Source organism: Salvelinus alpinus, chromosome 29, assembly GCF_045679555.1.
Source record: "Salvelinus alpinus chromosome 29, SLU_Salpinus.1, whole genome shotgun sequence".
NCBI lineage: Eukaryota > Metazoa > Chordata > Actinopteri > Salmoniformes > Salmonidae > Salvelinus > Salvelinus alpinus.
In genome coordinates, this window is record NC_092114.1 from 17667931 (window position 1) to 17689006 (window position 21076).

Sequence of the window (21076 nt, forward strand, 5' to 3'; positions counted from 1 at the left end):
TTTATCCATCACCGTTGTTGTTTAGCCAACGGGCCACCGCTCTCTCTCTGTCTCTCTGTCTCTCTGTCTCTCTGTCTCTCTGTCTCTCTCTCTCTCTCTCTCTCTCTCTCTCTCTCTCTCTCTCTCTCTCTCTCTCTCTCTCTCTCTCTCTCTCTCTCTCTCTCTCTCTCTCTCTCTCTCTCTCTCTCTCTCTCTCTCTCTCTCTCCCTCTCACACACACAGAGAGAGTTGGAGTTGATCGGTTAGTGGTGTAGAAGAGATAAGGAACTTGAACTGCATGTGTGTGTGTATTGAAATGTGTGTGGACCCACCCAGCGAGGACCATCTGCCCTGTAGTCCCAGAGAACAACATTCTGTCACAATGAATCAGTGTCAACATACGCACGCACTATCATAATATGTGTAGCTACCCATAATCCCTTGCTCTCCTGCGAGGGGAGGTTGTTGGGACTGAGATCTGACCAATCAAACCAAAGCTCTGTTTCTATGGCTATAGATCTGTTACTATAGTGACAAACTGTATATTTAATGGCGTGTCCATACATTTCTCCTCTCCCATCGTCAGTGTCCCTGTCAGTTCTACATGGTCAGAGTTGAACCTGTAGCTGTAATCCTAATCCGTGGTCAGTATACCATGAACAGCACTGCTCCTAATCCACTCTGACACACAGCGTCTTCTCCACATTATAGAGGGATTGAGGAAGGGGGAAGAGATGGAGAGACAGGGGGGAGGGTGGGAGAGAGAATGAGAGATGGAGGAGAGAAACTGAGAGGGGGAGAGAGAATGAGAGATGGAGGGAGAGAGAATGAGAGATGGAGGAGAGAAACTGAAAGGGGGAGGGAGAAAGACAGAGAGGTGGGGGAGAGAGAATGAGATGGAGGGAAAAAGACAGAGAAATATCAGAGAGCAGTTAATTGAGCACCTTGGCTTCCTGTCTTGCTGGCCTGGATTTTGAATGATCATGTCTGCGTGGTGAATCAGATCCTTTGGTGTTGTCGGTCTCCTGTGTGTATACTGTATCTGTTTGTTGTTTCTGATTGACTTGACAGGAGAACTCTCATTGGCCACTGCCAGCAGGACGGAAATCAAGCACAGCCAATCTTCTTTCTCTGCTGCAAAAAGGGCGGTGCTTATCGGTGATGACTCAGCAGAGCTGATTGGTTTAGGGTTAGGACTAGGGGCTGGACTTCCTCTCAGCGCCACCAAGCATGACCACTTTCACAGAAGACACTCACACCTGGACTCCTCTGAAGAGGACAATCAGCCAATCAGAGACGAGCTAACTGGCGGGGAAACTCCGGAAAGCTCAGATGACATCATCAAGGTAGAGTTCAATAACACCGACCGTCCTCTGATCTCTTGTCTAATTCTGACTGGCTGACCGCTGTAGCTCAGCCCCTGCAGCAGCGGGCGGGAGACCCTTTCAGACTTCTACATGTCCCCCGACGACGATCTTTCTGCCATAGAAATGACCCTTGACCCTGAGCCAACCCTGAACCCTCCAGCAGACATTGAGGATGAAAACCCATCGCTCACTGGCTCTACTGTCCCCTCTGTTACCCCCGGCAATGACGATCCCCAGCCCCTCCTTCCCCTCCTCAGGGGTCAGATGGGTGTGGTCTGGGCTTTGTGAGGTCAGAGGTCGGAGGTGAGTGTGTGTCTCAGTGTGATGCACAGCCGGACTTCTGCTACAACAGAGGAGTGTGTACCATCGTTACAGGGACAGGAGCATTCTGCAGGTAATTGAACAGAGTCCTCAGTGGGATAGTTCTCCCTCCTTTCTCCCTAGGTGTAATGCTCAGGACTATATGTGGAATAAGGGCTCTCGTTGTGATTGGGTGGTGACAGACTTCCAGGTGCTGTGTGTGGTAGTGGGCGTGGCCTCTCTGACCCTCATACCTATTATCATCATTGTCTTCTTCGCTACGCAACTCCACCGCTTCAGGACTGAGAACAGGCGACTCCGCAAACGCAGGTCAGTTTGTGTTGTGTTTGTTAGAGAGAGAGACCTCATTTATTAAACGATCGTGGAGATGGACTCATATTTGAGAATATAAATGGCTGTGTGCATGCCACGTTTGTCACATCAATGAAATTCCATCTCTTCCCCAATCCTCTTTTTCCCCCACACCTCCCATCCCTCTCTCCTCTCCTCCCTCCCATCCCTCTTTACTCTCCTCCCTCCCTCCAGTCTATACCGTCCACAAAGCGAGATGCAGACGGATGGCTTCTCTGTTTCCATAGCGCCAGACAGTTCCCATGCCAACGTAAGGAAGCTGTGTGACAGGAAACAGAAAGAAAACTGGCATTTCAGACAGAAGATCTAGCATTTCAACCCCCCCCTTTTTGTCTTTTGACATGTGTGTTGGATAGTGGCGCTCACCTTTTGTGGGGGGTCTTGTGATAGTTGTGAGGTTGCTTTGGGCCCCCAATTCAGCCATTTCTAACACCAGCTGCTCTTGGAAGGCCAACTGGGGGAGAGGGGTTTGACCTTTTGCTTTGTCCATCTGCTTGTGAAGAATGTAAGCATTTACTGTAGCAATGTCCACAAATTGGTAGGAAAAAGTCTTATACCACTTCCTGGTCTTGTGGAGGACCTGGTAGTAGCCTATCAGAGCGTCAGATAGGTTGACACCCCCCATGCTGGCATTGTAGTCCTTCACAGAAACAGGAATGGTAGTGGCTGTCTCAGCTGTCTCAGCCACTACCTGTCACCAAGGGAGTACCCCAAGGCTCATACCTAGCCCCCACGTTCCTCTCAATTTACATCAACAACATAGCTCGGACAGTAGGAAGCTCTTTCATCCATTTATATGCAGATTGATAGTCTTATACTCAGCTGGCCCCTCCCCGGATGTTGTGTTAAATGCTCTACAACAAAGCTTTCTTAGTGTCCAACAAGCTTTCTCTGCCCTTAACCTTGTTTGTACACCTCCAAAATAAAGGTCATGTGGTTTGGTAAGAATAATGCCCCTCTTCCCACATGTGTGATTACTACCTCTGAGGGTTTAGAGCTTGAAGTAGTCACCTCATACAAGCACTTGGGAGTATGGCTAGATGGTACACTGTCCTTCTCTCAGCACATATCAAAGCTGCAGGCTAAAGTTAAATCTAGACTTTGTTTTCTATATCGTAATCGCTCCTCTTTCACCCCAGCTGCCAAACTAATCCTGATTCAGATGATCATCCTAGCCATGCTAGATTACGGAGATGTAATTTATAGATCAACAGGTAAGGGTGCTCTCGAGTGGCTAGATGTTCTTTACTATTCGGCCATCAGATTTGCCACCAATGCTCCTTATAGGACACATCACTGCACTCTATACTCCTCATCTCTGTATACCTGTCGCAAGACCCACTGTTTGATGCTTATTTATAAAACCCTCTTAGGGGGAAGTGAGGCCTATCTGAGATATCTACTGCAGCCCTCATCCTCCACATACAACACCCGTTTTGCCAGTCACATTCTGTTAAAGGTCCCCAAAGCACACACATCCCTGGGTCGCTCCTCTTTTCAGTTTGCTGCAGCTAGCGACTGGAACGAGCTGCAATAAACACTCAAACTGGACAGTTTTATCTCCATCTCTTCATTCAAAGACTCAATCATGGACACTCTTACTGACAGTTGTGGCTGCTTTGTGTGATGTATTGTTGTCTCTACCTTCTTGCCCTTTGTGCTGTTGTCTGTGCCCAATAATGTTGGTACCATGTTTTGTGCTGCTACCATGTTGTTGTCATGTTGTGCTGCTACCATGCTGTGTTGTCATGTGTTGCTGCCTTGCTATGTTGTTGTCTTAGGTCTCTCTTTATGTAGTGTTGTGTTGTCTCGTTGTGATGTGTGTTTTGTCCTATATTTATATTGTATTTATTTTATATTTTGAATCCCAGGACCCCGTCCCCGCAGGAGGCATTTTGCCTTTTGGTAGGGTATCATTGTAAATAAGAATTTGTTCTTAACTGACTTACCTAGTTAAATAAAGATAAAATAAAATAAATAAATTCTTCCTCACCCATGCACCATTGTCATTTTTCACCCTCCTTGGGTGAAACATGGTTGTTATTGAATGCCGTATGCTGTGAGGTGAGCTTGGTTACTTCCCTACGGGTCGGTAGGGAAGTAGTCATTTCGGCAGGTTACCTTAGTGTTCTTGGCCACAGGAACTATGGGGGTCTGAAAAAAACATGTTGGTATTACAGACTCGGACAAGGAGAGGTTGAAAATGTAAGTGAAGACACTTGCCAGTTGGTCAGCGCATGCTCACAGTACACGTCCTGGTAATCCGTCTGGCCCTGCGGCCTTGTGAATGTTGACCTGTTTAAACGTCTAACTTACATCGGCTGTGGAGAGCGTGATCACACAGTCTCCCGGAACAGATGGTGCTCTCATGCATGTTTCAGTGTTATTTGCCTTGAATGCGAGAATAGAAGTAGTTTAGCTCGTCTGGTAGGCTTGTGTCACTGGGCAGCTCTCGGCTGTGCTTCCTTTTGTAGTCTGTAATGGTTTGCAAGCCCTGCCACATCCGACAAGCATTGGTGCCAGTCTAGTACGATTCGATCTTAGTCCTGTATTGATGCTTTGCCTGTTCGATGGTTCATCGGAGGGCATAGCGAGATTTCTTATAAGGTTAGAGTCCCGCTCCCTGAAAACGGCAGCTCTTGCCTTTAGCTCAGTGCGGATGTTGCCTGTAATCCATGGCTTCTGGTTGGGGTATGTATGTACGGTCACTGTGGGGACGACGTCATCAATGCACTTATTGATGAAGCCAGTGACTGATGTGGTGTACTCCTCAATGCCATCGGAAGAATCCCGGAACATATTCCAGTCTGTGATAGCAAAACAGTCCTGTAATTTAGCATCTGCTTCATCCGACCACTTTTTTATTGATCGAGTCAGTGGTGCTTCCTGCTTTAATTTGTGCTTGTAAGCAGGAATCAGGAGGATAGAATTATGGTCAAGTTTGCCAAATGGAGGGCGAGGGAGAGCTTTGTATGTGTCTCTGTGTGTGGAGTAAAGGTGGCATTACTAATTAGTGTTCCCAGTACAGAGAAAAAGGGGTGGCTCCCAAACGTCATCATCCAAACCCTCTGCATCCTCCACTCTGTGGTGAATAAAATAAAGGGATATACTGTTGTAAGACACACAGAATTACAGTTGACTAAATTTAGAAAACGACATTACTGTAAAGTAAACACACCAAGCCTAAACTTTATCTGTACAGTGACTCATATATAAGGTGTGAAGCACACACACAATGCAAACAAATAAACAAAGGCCATGAGAGTTTAGTGGCCATGAGAGTTTAATGGCCATGAGAGTTTAATGGCCATGAGAGTTTAGTGGCCATGAGAGTTTAGTGGCCATGAGAGTTTAGTGGCCATGAGAGTTTAGTGGCCATGAGAGTTTAGTGGCCATGAGAGTTTAATGGCCATGAGAGTTTAGTGGCCATGAGAGTTTAGTGGCCATGAGAGTTTAATGGCCATGAGAGTTTAATGGCCATGAGAGTTGAATGGCCATGAGAGTTTAGTGGCCATGAGAGTTTAGTGGCCATGAGAGTTTAGTGGCCATGAGAGTTTCGTGGCCATGAGAGTTTAGTGGCCTCTCCAATGGCCATGAGAGTTTAGTGGCCATGAGAGTTTAATGGCCTCTCCAATGGCCATGAGAGTTTAGTGGCCATGAGAGTTTAATGGCCTCTCCAATGGCCATGAGAGTTTAGTGGCCTCTCCAATGGCCATGAGAGTTTAGTGGCCATGAGAGTTTAATGGCCTCTCCAATGGCCATGAGAGTTTAGTGGCCTCTCCAATGGCCATGAGAGTTTAGTGGCCTCTCCAATGGCCATGAGAGTTTAGTGGCCTCTCCAATGGCCATGAGAGGTTAGTGGCTCCTCCAATGGCCATGAGAGGTTAGTGGCTCCTCCAATGGCCATGAGAGTTTAATGGCCTCTCCAATGGCCATGAGAGGTTAGTGGCTCCTCCAATGGCCATGAGAGTTTAATGGCCTCTCCAAAGTTACAAGGATGAAACTTAGAACAGTGAACTAATATGAAACATAGACAATAACTACTTTGGAATTATATAACATTGGAGTTACTTGTTACATAGGCCTATGTCAACTAAATCCTAAGACCAAAAAGCAATACAACTTATAAAAAATTAAATACATATAGTAAATTAGCTTTATAAAGTCATGAGAATAATTGACTTCCTTGGCCCAAGTCAAAGTCCTCGTTTCCAAAATCGCTGATCCGACAAAGCTTCTATGTCGGTATACTTATTCATAGCTGCCTTCTTTTTAGATTCCTGTTCGATATTCTTTGTTTTTCCTTTTTTTCCCCTCTTGGGAAGACATATTTTATGAAATCTGTTTACAATGTAAGGTAGTGTGCTCGGTGCGTCTCGTCTCGGAGCCAGGTAGAAATAGTGCCCATTACGCATAAAAGGTTCTGGGCCTTGTTTTGTCCCACCCACTCAACTGCATATCCCTGGAAAGCTTATCTCATTGGCTACAAGACTGCCAAGGTGCCATAGTATAGCCACCTGGCTAATGTTAGTGCTAGCCACCTGGCTAACAAATTGGCTAACAAATTGGAATTCGTAACATACTATATGTTTAGCAAATTTGTAACATTTTGTAGGAAGTGCAATGCATAACATATTATACGAAATGGATGATGGACATCCACAAATTAATACATACCATATAAAACGTAACATATCATGGAGTGCTCCAGATTTACGTTTACTATGTTACGTCTACCCTTGAGTTGAGTCCAGATTGGTAAAATGAGTCTGACACACACACACACACACACACACACACACACACACACACACACACACACACACACACACACACACACACACACACACACACAATTAAGATGTGGTTTCCACCTGCAGAGAGCAAAGAGCAGCTACTTCTGGGAGTATAAACCCAGACACCCATACCGTGAGGTAAGCAGAGCCACAACAATGGCCAGTTTCCCCAGCTGGATAGGCTTTAAGCTTACCAAGCCGGAAACTGCACAGTGTACCCCAGCTAAGCTCCAGTTCAGCTGGACAACCATTATGGTTCAGTGTGCTGCTTCTTCTTCTCCTCTGTGGTTACTAGGGTTAGGGCAGCCATTACGGGCCACAGTGCTTCCTCCTCTCCTCTGTGGTTACTAGGGTTAGGGCAGCCATTACGGGCCACAGTGCTTCCTCCTCTCCTCTGTGGTTACTAGGGTTAGGGCAGCCATTACGGGCCACAGTGCTTCCTCCTCTCCTCTGTGGTTACTAGAGTTAGGGCAGCCATTACGGGCCACAGTGCTTCATCCTTTCCTCTGTGGTTACTAGGGTTAGGGCAGCCATTACGGGCCACAGTGCTTCATTCTCTCCTCTGTGGTTACTAGGGTTAGGGCAGCCATTACGGGCCACAGTGCTTCATTCTCTCCTCTGTGGTTACTAGGGTTAGGGCAGCCATTACGGGCCACAGTGCTTCATCCTCTCCTCTGTGGTTACTAGGGTTAGGGCAGCCATTACGGGCCACAGTGCTTCATTCTCTCCTCTGTGGTTACTAGGGTTAGGGCAGCCATTACGGGCCACAGTGCTTCATCCTCTCCTCTGTGGTTACTAGGGTCATTACGGGCCACAGTGCTTCATTCTCTCCTCTGTGGTTACTAGGGTTAGGGCAGCCATTACGGGCCACAGTGCTTCCTCCTCTCCTCTGTGGTTACTAGGGTCAGGGCAGCCATTACGGGCCACAGTGCTTCATCCTCTCCTCTGTGGTTACTAGGGTCAGGGCAGCCATTACGGGCCACAGTGCTTCATCCTCTCCTCTGTGGTTACTAGGGTCAGGGCAGCCATTACGGGCCACAGTGCTTCCTCCTCTCCTCTGTGGTTACTAGGGTTAGGGCAGCCATTACGGGCCACAGTGCTTCCTCCTCTCCTCTGTGGTTACTAGGGTTAGGGCAGCCATTACGGGCCACAGTGCTTCATTCTCTCCTCTGTGGTTACTAGGGTTAGGGCAGCCATTACGGGCCACAGTGCTTCATCCTCTCCTCTGTGGGTACTAGGGTCAGGGCAGCCATTACGGGCCACAGTGCTTCATTCTCTCCTCTGTGGTTACTAGGGTCAGGGCAGCCATTACGGGCCACAGTGCTTCCTCCTCTCCTCTGTGGTTACTAGGGTCAGGGTAGCCATTACGGGTCTCAGTGGCATAAACAGAAATTGATTCAAGGCTGGGCCAACATAACATTTAGGCACTCAAATTATCATGAACAAAATTATACCATATAACCTACTGTAACCAACTGTAGCCTACTGTAACCAACTGTAACCTACTGTAGCCTCATGTAGCCTACTGTAACCTAATGTAACCTAAAGGACTCTCAGACAGTGGAGGCTGGTGAGGGGAGGACGGCTCATAATAATGGCTGGAATGGAGCAAATGGAATGACATCAAACACATGGAAACCATGGAAACCAAGTGTTTGATGTATTTGATACCATTCCACTCATTCTGCGCCAGTCATTACCACAAGCCCATTCTCCCCAATTAAGGTGCCACCAACCTCCTGGGCTCTCAGACTATGTCACGCCCTGATCTGTTTCACCTATCCTTGTGCTTGTCTCCACCCCCCTCCAGATGTCGCCCATCTTCCCCCATTTATCCCCTGGGTATTTATACCTGTGTTTTCTGTCTGTCTGCCAGTTCGTCTTGTTTGTTCAAGTCAACCAGCGTTTTCTAAGCTCCTGTTTTTCCTCAGTCTCTCTTTTTCTCGTCCTCCTGGTTTTGACCCTTGCCTGTCCTGATTCTGAGTCCGCCTGCCTGACCACTCTGCCTGACCCTGGGCCTGCCTGCCGTCCTGTACCCTTGCCCCACCTCTGGATAACCAACCTCTGCCTGACCTGACCCTGGGCCTGCCTGCCGTCCTGTACCTTGATCCCTACTCTGGATAACCAACCTCTGCCTGACCTGACCCTGGGCCTGCCTGCCGTCCTGTACCTTGATCCCTACTCTGGATAACCAACCTCTGCCTGACCTGACCCTGGGCCTGCCTGCCGTCCTGTACCCTTGCCCCACCTCTGGATAACCAACCTCTGCCTGACCTGACCCTGGGCCTGCCTGCCGTCCTGTACCTTGATCCCTACTCTGGATAACCAACCTCTGCCTGACCTGACCCTGGGCCTGCCTGCCGTCCTGTACCTTGATCCCTACTCTGGATAACCAACCTCTGCCTGACCTGACCCTGGGCCTGCCTGCCGTCCTGTACCCTTGCCCCACCTCTGGATAACCAACCTCTGCCTGACCTGACCCTGGGCCTGCCTGCCGTCCTGTACCTTGGTCCCTACTCTGGATAACCAACCTCTGCCTGACCTGACCCTGGGCCTGCCTGCCGTCCTGTACCTTGGTCCCTACTCCGGATAACCAACCTCTGCCTGACCTGACCCTGGGCCTGCCTGCCGTCCTGTACCTTGGCACCACTCTGGATAACCAACCTCTGCCTGACCTGATCCTGGGCCTGCCTGCCGTCCTGTACCTTGGTCCCTACTCTGGATAACCAACCTCTGCCTGACCTGACCCTGGGCCTGCCTGCCGTCCTGTACCTTGATCCCTACTCTGGATAACCAACCTCTGCCTGACCCTGGGCCTGCCTGCCGTCCTGTACCTTGATCCCTACTCTGGATAACCAACCTCTGCCTGACCTGACCCTGGGCCTGCCTGCCGTCCTGTACCCTTGCCCCACCTCTGGATAACCAACCTCTGCCTGACCTGACCCTGGGCCTGCCTGCCGTCCTGTACCTTGGTCCCTACTCTGGATAACCAACCTCTGCCTGACCTGACCCTGGGCCTGCCTGCCGTCCTGTACCTTGGTCCCTACTCTGGATAACCAACCTCTGCCTGACCTGACCCTGGGCCTGCCTGCCGTCCTGTACCTTGGCACCACTCTGGATAACCAACCTCTGCCTGGCCTGATCCTGGGCCTGCCTGCCGTCCTGTACCTTGGTCCCTACTCTAGATAACCAACCTCTGCCTGACCTGACCCTGGGCCTGCCTGCCTGCCGTCCTGTACCTTGGTCCCTACTCTGGATAACCAACCCCTGCCTGCCTTGACCTGACCCTGGGCCTGCCCCTGTTACAATAAATATTGTTACTTCAACACAGTCTGCACTTGGGTCTTACCTGGAACCTGATACTCTGGTCTGATGAAACCAACATTGAACTCTTTGGCCTGAATGCCAAGCGTTACTTCTGGAGGAAACCAGGAACCGTTCATCACCTGGCCAATACCATCCCTACGGGGAAGCATGGTGGTGGCAGCATCATGCTGTGGGGATGTTTTTTCAGCGACAGGGACTGGGAGACTAGATAACACCCTGACCAAAACCAGGACACCACATCTCAACAACACCCTGACCAAAACCAGGACACCACACCTCAACAACACCCTGACCAAAACCAGGACACCACACCTCAACAACACCCTGACTAAAACCAGGACACCACACCTCAACAACACCCTGACCAAAACCAGGACACCACATCTCAATCACACCCTGACCAAAACCAGGACACCACGTCTGCGACATACTGGTGGCAATGTCAGAGCAATTGATGTATGCATCAGTCAGGTGCTACTGAGGCACTTCCTCAGGTTAATTAATGTTTTATTCACTTTTTATAAAGGGTTATTAACATGTTATTAGGATCACTACTGTCTTTTTACAACTCGATTCTGGTTTTATAACGGTTTGTTATCGTGTTGTTAAGTTTATTGATGTTTTTCATGTTGATGATATTTGACTAATCTTTTTTTGTTTAAAATAAAGATGACTATTACCTACTGCCGAGGACGTTTAAACATCCTTGACATACATTATTGTTCCACTATAATCAACGTTTGATAAATGAGTGTATTTCTCCTCATGGCCACTAGAGGTCAGGTGTGTTCCATGGTTGTGACTGAAGAGACTCATGCTGTCGAAAAACAGTCAGGATCCCTGAACAAAATATATCCTATCGTTCAACAGACAGAATTGACATGCCGCCTGTGTAAAGGAAATGCACAAACAGTCACACACATAAACACACACTAGAAATGTAGATGGGACTGAGAGCAGTACTGCAATGCTTTGTAGCTCTGCATAATAATGACTACACGTATGCTGCAATATTTACAGTTCACCTGTGTGTGTGTGTGTGTGTGTGTGTGTGTGTGTGTGTGTGTGTGTGTGTGTGTGTGTGTGTGTGTGTGTGTGTGTGTGTGTGTGTGTGTGTGTGTGTGTGTGTGTGTGTGTGTTAGAGCAGTGGTTTTCAACCTGTAATAAAAGGACTTTAATCTGTTACGTTCGCTGATAACATGGACTCTAAATTTGACCGCAAAGATAAGTTATGTTAAAAATAATCTGTGACTCCGCGAATGGTGGTCCTCAAGAACTTTTGACAGTGATTTGGTGGTGCCTGGAAAGGAAAATGATAGAGGGGCTCCTTATCAGTCAGCCTCCAGGCGTGATACCGGTACTCAGACTGGGAGACACATCTGGTGCCACCGGGGTGTGTGTGTGTGTTGATTGTGATTCCGGGGTAAATAAATATGCGTGACGGAAATCCTCACAACAGGAAGCCAACCCTGGGATGTCAACCAATCGATACTAAGAAGGGGTGATAAGTAGGTGTGAATGGGGGAAAAGTAGGAAGATGAGAAAGAGGGAAGGTGAGAGAGAGAGAGCAGAGCGAGACAGAAAGGAAGAAAGAGAGAGAGGTGATGAGGGAGGTGAAGCCAGCTCTCTCTGCATCTGGCCCAGAGACCCTTGGGAGGTGAAGCCAGCTCTCTCTTCATCTGGCCCAGAGACCCTTGGGAGGTGAAGCCAGCTCTCTCTTCATCTGGCCCAGAGACCCTTGGGAGGTGAAGTCAGCTCTCTCTTCATCTGGCCCAGAGACCCTTGGGAGGTGAAGCCAGCTTTCTCTTCATCTGGCCCAGAGACCATTGGGAGGTGAAGCCAGCTTTCTCTTCATCTGGCCCAGAGACCATTGGGAGGTGAAGTCAGCTCTCTCTTCATCTGGCCCAGAGACCATTGGGAGGTGAAGCCAGCTCTCTCTTCATCTGGCCCAGAGGCCCTTGGGAGGTGAAGCCAGCTCTCTCTTCATCTGGCCCAGAGGCCCTTGGGAGGTGAAGCCAGCTCTCTCTTCATCTGGCCCAGAGGCCCTTGGGAGGTGAAGTCAGCTCTCTCTTCATCTGGCCCAGAGACCATTGGGAGGTGAAGCCAGCTCTCTCTTCATCTGGCCCAGAGACCATTGGGAGATGAAGTCAGCTCTCTCTTCATCTGGCCCAGAGACCCTTGGGAGGTGAAGCCAGCTCTCTCTTCATCTGGCCCAGAGGCCATTGGGAGGTGAAGCCAGCTCTCTCTCCATCTGGCCCAGAGACCCTTAGGAGGTGAAGCCAGCTCTCTCTTCATCTGGCCCAGAGGCCCTTGGGAGGTGAAGTCAGCTCTCTCTTCATCTGGCCCAGAGGCCCTTGGGAGGTAAAGTTCGGAGTGAGGGTTGGTGAGTGACAGAGTGAGAGAGAAAGAGAGTGCTACCACTCACACAGTGATGACATTTCTTTCCCTGGCCTGAGAGGAAAGCTATTTAACCTGACACAAAAGCCTTAAGCTGAGAAAGAGGATAGAGAGAAATAAAAGGGGGATGGAGAGAGATGCAATGTTCCTGCTTGTGTCTTGTCCACCTTATTACTCCTGAGGAATAAAGATGAATTGAATTGAATCAAGGGGAATAATTATAAAAGCCTTTGCTCCTCTTGTCGCCCTCTATTCTCCATGTCTGACGGTTCTGTCTTTCCGTTGAGAGGGTTAAGGCTGAGCAGCTGCTCATCCTACTCGTCTGTGTAGTGTGTGACTGTGTGTGTGTATGTGTGTCTGTATGTGGGTGTGTGTCATGCAGACTTTCAGTGTGGTGCAGGGTTAATGTAGAGAAGCTGCTTCCTTCAAATAACACACTCAATTATTCATATCACACATCTCTCTCTCTCTCTCTCTCTCTCTCTCTCTCTCTCTCTCTCTCTCTCTCTCTCTCTCTCTCTCTCTCTCTCTCTCTCTCTCTCTCTCTCTCTCCCTCTCTCTCTCTCCCCCTCTCTCCCTCTCTCCCTCTCTCTCTCTATGTCCCAAGTGACTCTGACTCTTAGTAAACTAGACTGTCATCCTCTTTATATCACCTATCAGCATGCCTTATCTGATAGCATGCCTATTTATGAGTGCCTTTTAATCATGTGTGCTGTGTGTTTGCAACAATTGCCTTCCACTTAATTCCTTACATTATAGCGTGTGAAATCGAATTGAATCGCATGGGCTAGTTTGCTTGCTTGTATGGTATGCTGTGACTCCACAGATTGGCATGGACGAAAGTGACATTGAGACAGCTGTTGCCAATTCCCTATCACCACACTCCTCCCCAAACTAATTACTAAACACGCCCCAGAAGTAGAGTAAAAAGGAACTAGAACTTAAAGCCGATTTATGCTTGATCCGGGATGCGGTCCAGAGGCTCTGTATGGAGTGTGTGACGGAGCCTCCTGAGGCCAAATCAAGCTCAGTACTGCATCGTTGTGCGCCTCCCAAAATGTTGTAACAATGCGGAAGGCTCCGTATCGCTCCGCATTCACATGATTGGTTGACGGTATGTAGAGGGCAGTATGTCCTGTATAAACACAAACTCACTTCCTTGACAACAGCTCTGCTCCACGAAAGCGCAAGAAGTTTGAAAGTGCTTATTTCCAGCGTGTAACTCCGGTTGTTGGTCAGTACATAATTGTATGTTTTGTGTCCCCTGCGACTGCATACACGAGGGGACACGCCCACACAGCTGCGAGAGGCTACACCTAACGCGACAACCCAGCAGGCCCAGTGTAGAACGTGGGATAACCCAGCAGGCCCGGCGTAGAACGTGAGATAACACAGCAGGCCCGGCGTAGAACGTGAGATAACACAGCAGGCCCGGCGTAGAATGTGGGATAACCCAGCAGGCCCGGCGTAGAACGTGAGATAACCTACAACCCAGCAGGCCCGGCGTAGAACGTGAGATAACACAGCAGGCCCGGCGTAGAACGTGAGATAACACAGCAGGCCCGGTGTAGAACGTGAGATAACCCAGCAGGCCCGGTGTAGAACGTGAGATAACCCATCAGGCCCAGTGTAGAACGTGAGATAACCCAGCAGGCCCGGCGTAGAACGTGAGATAACACAGCAGGCCCGGTGTAGAACGTGAGATAACCCAGCAGGCCCGGTGTAGAACGTGAGATAACACAGCAGGCCCGGTGTAGAACGTGAGATAACACAGCAGGCAGCCACCAACAACCGAACCAGCCGTTGACTACCGGTCTAGCCATTGACTAACTACCCTGCTCGGGTAGAGCCGAATGAACGAACCCTGCTCGGGTAGAGCCGAATGAACGAACCCTGCAGGAAAGATCCGGATGAACAAACCCTGCAGGAAAGAGCCGGATGAACGAACCCTGCAGGAAAGAGCCGGACGAACAAACTCTGCTCAGAAAGATCCGGATGAACAAACCCTGCTCGGGTAGAGCCGAATGAATGAACCCTGCAGGAAAGATCCGGATGAACGAACCCTGCAGGAAAGAGCCGGATGAACGAACCCTGCTCAGAAAGAGCTGGATGAACAAACTCTGCTCAGAAAGATCCGGATGAACAAACCCTGCTCGGGTAGAGCCGAATGAATGAACCCTGCAGGAAAGATCCGGATGAACGAACCCTGCAGGAAAGAGCCGGATGAACGAACCCTGCTCAGAAAGAGCCGGATGAACAAACTCTGCTCAGAAAGAGCTGGATGAACAAACCCTGCAGGAAAGATCCGGATGAACGAACATCGGCCGCCGCTCCGTGAGTGAATCAGCTGCTTTGTTTGCCCCAGTGCTCATAGTTGGTCTATAGCCCTAAATTATAGTCCTTTTATATGTTTCTACAGGGGCACAACTTTGGTTATAGACATGGGGGGGACATAATTGTTTTATATTTTTGTATCCAGTCGGAAAAACAATCAATCATTAAAATGTATTTATTTAGCACTTTTTACATCATTAGACACGAGGGGAAAGGCACACACCTGTCTATATAAGAGCCCACAGTTGACAGTGCATGTCAGAGCAAAAAACAAGCCATGAGGTCGAAGCAAACACTCCCAACAGCCTACCCGACCGCTCGGAGTCATCCGCATGGTCCTAAAGGACACCGTTGCCTCGTTTTGTATCACATTCCAATGATAAAACTGAGGGGGGGGGGGGCATGTCCCCCCTTGTCCCCAGTGAAAGTTGAGCCACTGTGTTTCTCATCAGGCCATAGTGATACTGTGTTTTGTCATTGTTGTAAAAACAGAATTTATAATAAAGACACTTTGATTGTACTTTGGCATGCCTCTGGTTGAGTTTGCCGTGGGATTCTAGAACTCTGCTTGTGACACACTAGGTCAAAGCTGAAGTTAACATGCGCGTGTCTAGGGAGATGGAAATAAACTCGGAAAGTGCTGTGTTGGCCGAACAGCATCAGCCAATCAGAAACAGTTCATCTACGAACTGCCGACCAAGTCAGCATTAGTGTGTAGAGTGCAAGTGTTTCAGTAATCGAAATACAATATCCATAATGTGGAGGCAGCAGAATGAGAGTACATCAAGAGCAGAAGTCACACGGTCACAGACGGTTCAACAACACATTATAAATGAATGTGTCCATGATCTGACCATGATCCGCAGGTTAGTAGCAGGTGTCAACAGGGTCATGGAACATGTGTCCATGATCTGACCATGATCCGCAGGTTAGTAGCAGGTGTCAACAGGGTCATGGAACATGTGTCCATGATCTGACCATAATCCGCAGGTTAGTAGCAGGTGTCAACAGGGTCATGGAACATGTGTCCATGATCTGACCATGATCCGCAGGTTAGTAGCAGGTGTCAACAGGGTCATGGAACATGTGTCCATGATCTGACCATAATCCGCAGGTTAGTAGCAGGTGTCAACAGGGTCATGGAACATGTGTCCATGATCTGACCATGATCCGCAGGTTAGTAGCAGGTGTCAACAGGGTCATGGAACATCCTATATATATGCAGATATTATCATGTCACATACAGTGCATTAGGAAAGTATTTGGACCCCTTTCCTTTTTCCACATGTTGTTACGTTACAGACTAAGTCAAATGTTTTCCTCATCAATCTACACACAATACCCCATAATAACAAAGATTTTTTTAATGTTTGCAAATAAAAAATAAAACAGATATACCGTATTTACATAAGTATTCAGACCCTTTGCTATGAGACTCGAAATTGAGCTCAGGTGCATCCTGTTTCCATTGATCATCCTTGAGATGTTTCTACAACTTGATTGGAGTCCACCTTTGTTAAATTCAATTGATTGGACATGATTTGGAAAGACACACACCTGTCTATATAAGGTCCCACAGTTGACAGTGCATGTCAGAGCAAAAACCAAGCCATGAGGTTGAAGGAATTGGCCTTAGAACTCCGAGACAAGATTGTGTCGAGGCATAGATCTGGGGAAGGGTACCAAAACAATTCTGCAGCATTGAAGGTCCCCAAGAACACAGTGGCCTCCATCATTCTTAAATGGAAGAAGTTTGGAACCACCAAGATTCTTGGAGGTGACCAAGAACCCGATGATCACTCTGACAGAGCTCCAGAGTTCCTCTGTGGAGATGGGAGAACCTTCCAGAAGGACAAACAGATGGTTCCATTTAAGAATGATGGAGGCCACTGTGTTCTTGGGGACCTTCAATGCTGCAGAATTATTTTGGTACCCTTCCCCAGATCTGTGCCTCGACACAATCCTGTCTCTGAGCTCTAAGGCCAATGCAGCACTCCACCAATCAGGCTTATGGTAGAGTGGCCAGATGGAAGCCACTCCTCAGTAAAAGGGAAAGTCAGTTGTCCAACCAAAACATGTCTTCTGCATTTAACTCTGAATCAGAGAGGTGCAGGGGGGTGCCTTGATCAACATCCATGTCTTCAGCACCCGGGGAACAGTGGGTTAACTGCTTTGTTCAGGGGCAGAAGGACAGATGTTTTACCTTTTCAGCTCAGGGATTTGATCCAGCAACCTTTCGGTTACTGGCCCAATGCTCTAACCACTAGGCTACCAGCCTGCCCTGAAGGCACATGACAGCCCGCTTGGATTTGCCAAATGGCCCCTAAAGGACTCTGACCTTGAGAAACAAGATCCTCTGATCTGATGAAACCAAGATTGAACTATTTGGCCTGAATGCCAAGCTTCACGTCTAGAGGAAACCTGGCACCATCCCTACAATGAAGCATGGTGGTGGCAGCATCATGCTGTGAGGATGTTTTTCATCAGTAGGGAATAGACAAAATCGAGGGAAAGATGAATGTAGCAAAGTACAGAGAGATCCTTGATGAAAACCTGCTCCAGAGCACTCAGAGCGTTCACCTTCCAACGTCCCTAAGCACACAGCCAAGACAACGCAGGAGTGGCTTCAGGACAAGTAGCTGTGCAGCGACGCTACACATCCAACCTGACAGAGCTTGAGAGGATCTCCAGAGAAGAATGGGAGAAACTCCCCAAATACAGGTGTGCCAAGCTTGTAGCGTCATACCCAAGAAGACTCAAGGCTGTAATCGCTGCCAAAGGTGCTTCAACAAAGTACTGAGTAAAGGGTCTGAATACTTATATAAATGTGATATTTTTCAGTTTTAGAATAAGGCTGTAACTCTCCGAATGCACTGTACACTGAACAAAAATATAAACGCAACATGTAAAGTGTTGGTCTCAAGTTTCATGAGCTGAAATAAAAGATCCCAGAAATGTTCCATATGCACAAAAAAAGCTTATTTCTCTCAAATTGTTGCAGAAATGTGCATACATCCCTGTTAGTGAGCATTTCTCCTTTGCCAAGATAATCCATCTGTCTGACAGGTGTGGCTTATCAAGAAGATGATTAAACAGCATGATAATTACACAGGTGCACCTTGTGCTGGGACAATTAAAAGCCACTCTAACATGTGTAGTTTTGTCACACAACACAATGCCACAGATGTCTCAAGTTTTGGGGGAGCGTGCAATTGGCATACTGACTGTAGGAATGTCCACCAGAGCTTTTGCCAGATAATTGAATGTTCATTTCTCTACCATAAGCCGCCTCCAACGTTGTTTTAGAGAATTTGTCAGTACATCCAACCAACCTCACAACTGCAGACCACGTGTTACCACGCCAACCCAGGACCTCCACATCCAACTTCTTCACCTGTGGTATTGTCTGAGACCTGCCACCCAGACAGCTGAGGAATCTGAAGAGTATTTCTGTCTGTAATAAAGCCCTTTACTGGTCAAAAACTCATTCTGATTGGCTAGAACTGGCTTCCCAGTGGGTGGGCCTATGCCCTCCTAGGCCCACCCATGGCTGCATCCCTGCCTGGTCATGTGAAATCCATAGATTAGAGCCTAATACATTTTTATCAATTGACTGATTTCCTTATATGAACTGAACTCAGTAAAATCGTTGAAATTGTTGCATGTTTCATTTATATTTTTGTTCAGTATAGATAATCTATAGTTTCTGTAGTAAGGATCCTCTGCAGTCATGGTGCAGTGCAGCTTCTCTCCATCTGCAGTGTACATGTGTACACACACACACACACACACACACACACACACACACACACACACACACACACACACACACACACACACACACACACACACACACACACACACACACACACACACTAAAGGGAATGTCTGTCCTATTTACGCTCAGCAATCAACAGAAGGCAAGCGGAGGTTGAGAACTAGAGGGAGACGGGAAGTAGTGAGATGAAGAGGGGCCCTGTTGTGTAGGATTATTAGAACCAACCTTTATACTGGACTCATTCCCAGTTCAGAGGCTTTGTGTGTTTCACAAGATCACAGGGGAAAATGCTCCCTGCCTCTCCTGCTCCCTGACTCTCCCTGCCTCTCCTGCTCCCTGACTCTCCCTGCCTCTCTTCCTCTCCTGCTCCCTGCCTCTCCTGCTCCCTGCCTCTCCCTGCCTCTCGTCCTCTCCTGCTCCCTGCCTCTCTTCCTCTCCTGCTCCCTTCCTCTCTTCCTCTCCTGCTCCCTGCCTCTCTTCCTCTCCTGCTCCCTGCCTCTCTTCCTCTCCTGCTCCCTGCCTCCCCCTGCCTCTCTTCCTCTCCTGCTCCCTGCCTCTCCCTTCCTCTCTTCCTCTCCTGCTCCCTGCCTCTCTTCCTCTCCTGCTCCCTTCCTCTCTTCCTCTCCTTCTCCCTTCCTCTCTTCCTCTCCTGCTCCCTGCCTCTCCTGCTCCCTGCCTCTCTTCCTCTCCTGCTCCCTTCCTCTCTTCCTCTCCTGCTCCCTGCCTCTCTTCCTCTCCTGCTCCCTGCCTCTCTTCCTCTCCTGCTCCCTGCCTCTCTTCCTCTCCTGCTCCCTGCCTCTCCCTGCCTCTCTTCCTCTCCTGCTCCCTGCCTCTCTTCCTCTCCTGCTCCCTGCCTCTCCCTTCCTCTCTTCCTCTCCTGCTCCCTTCCTCTCTTCCTCTCCTGCTCCCTGCCTCCCTGCCTCTCCTTCTCCCTGCCTATTCTGCTCTCTGCTTCTCCTGCCTCTCCTGCTCACTTCCTCTCGTCCTTTCTTACTCCCTGCCTCTCTTCCTTTCTTGCTCCCTTCCTCTCTTCCTCTCCTTATCCCTGCCTTTCTTCCTCTCTTCCTCTCTGCCGGTCATCTTCCTCTCGTTTATCCCTACAACCTCTCACACAAATGCCATCCTTTGTGATTCTGCAGCCCTCCCTCTATTCATTATTCACCCTCTCTTCCCATCTCCATCTGTCAGCACCTCCCTCCAGCTCCATTCATCCCTTCCCCTCTCTTGTCTGTTCAGTTTGTCCCTCTGGGGGACCCTTACATCATTCCTCTGGTTACCATGGTTTTAGGAAACAGGGATGAATGAACTCTGATCATAAGAGTGAAAGAGCAAGAGAGAGATAGAGATATATATATATATATAGAGAGAGAGAGAGAGAGGTCATGATCAGATGAGCTCCTGCATTTTTCAGCATGTTCTTAAAAAAGGATAGATTTAGAGTTAGATAAACTTTGATTTTTTGTCAGGGACATATACAGGATGCTACCCTCTACAACATAACCTTGACTCCAAATCAAAACTCAAAACCTACAACCTGATTTTGGATGTAATTACAGAATTACCTGGAAGACTTACAACTCAACTACCAAAGATTATTATTCCAACACTATACAGCAAATGTTCTGGAAAACAACAGAAACCTGAAAACACCATCCAACCTGGAACTGAGTGAATAATGTTTAGTCTGAAGCTATATTTTATTTCCAAAAGCCAAGAAGAAAAATACATGACATTACTTTATAAGGACTGGATGCTAAGTTAAGGCTGCCAAGCTTGATACTACTTCAGTTAGCACTGACGTGTCAAGTGAGAGTTGTCGAAGCCCTTTAGCCCAACAATGGCAGAAGAGTCGCACAGTCTACTCCAACTAAATGGAGAGGCCTTAGAAGCTGCCTCCCGCTGTTCAGAGGTGATTAAAATATAGTACAGTGTGTATGTAAGAATGATAAGGCAAGAAAAGATCACAAAATGAAGCTCCTTATGGAAAATCAAGAGACACTTTTTGCTGACTATTATAAAAATGGAAACATCAGCAACCTCATCTTCCTCACAGACCATCTCCTGGCATGGCACAGTGCTATATTAACCAGACCATCCCCTGGCATGGCACAGTGCTATATTAACCAGACCATCCCCTGGCATGGCACAGTGCTATATTAACCAGACCATCCCCTGGCATGGCACAGTGCTATATTAACCAGACCATCCCCTGGCATGGCACAGTGCTATATTAACCAGACCATCCCCTGGCATGGCACAGTGCTATATTAACCAGACCATCCCCTGGCATGGTACAGTGCTATATTAACCAGACCATCCCCTGGCATGGTACAGTGCTATATTAACCAGACCATCCCCTGGCATGGCACAGTGCTATATTAACCAGACCATCCCCTGGCATGGCACAGTGCTATATTAACCAGACC

At 48.3% G+C, this 21076-nt stretch overlaps 1 long non-coding RNA gene across 1 annotated transcript; it reads left to right on the forward strand.

Moving 5' to 3' along the window:
* Nucleotides 1-780: 780 nt before the first annotated feature.
* Nucleotides 781-4010, forward strand: LOC139559184 (uncharacterized). The gene is made up of 2 exons (XR_011671708.1): nt 781-1976; nt 2193-4010. It is a non-coding gene; the product is annotated as an uncharacterized lncRNA (long non-coding RNA).
* The last annotated feature ends 17066 nt before the right edge of the window (nt 4011-21076 follow it).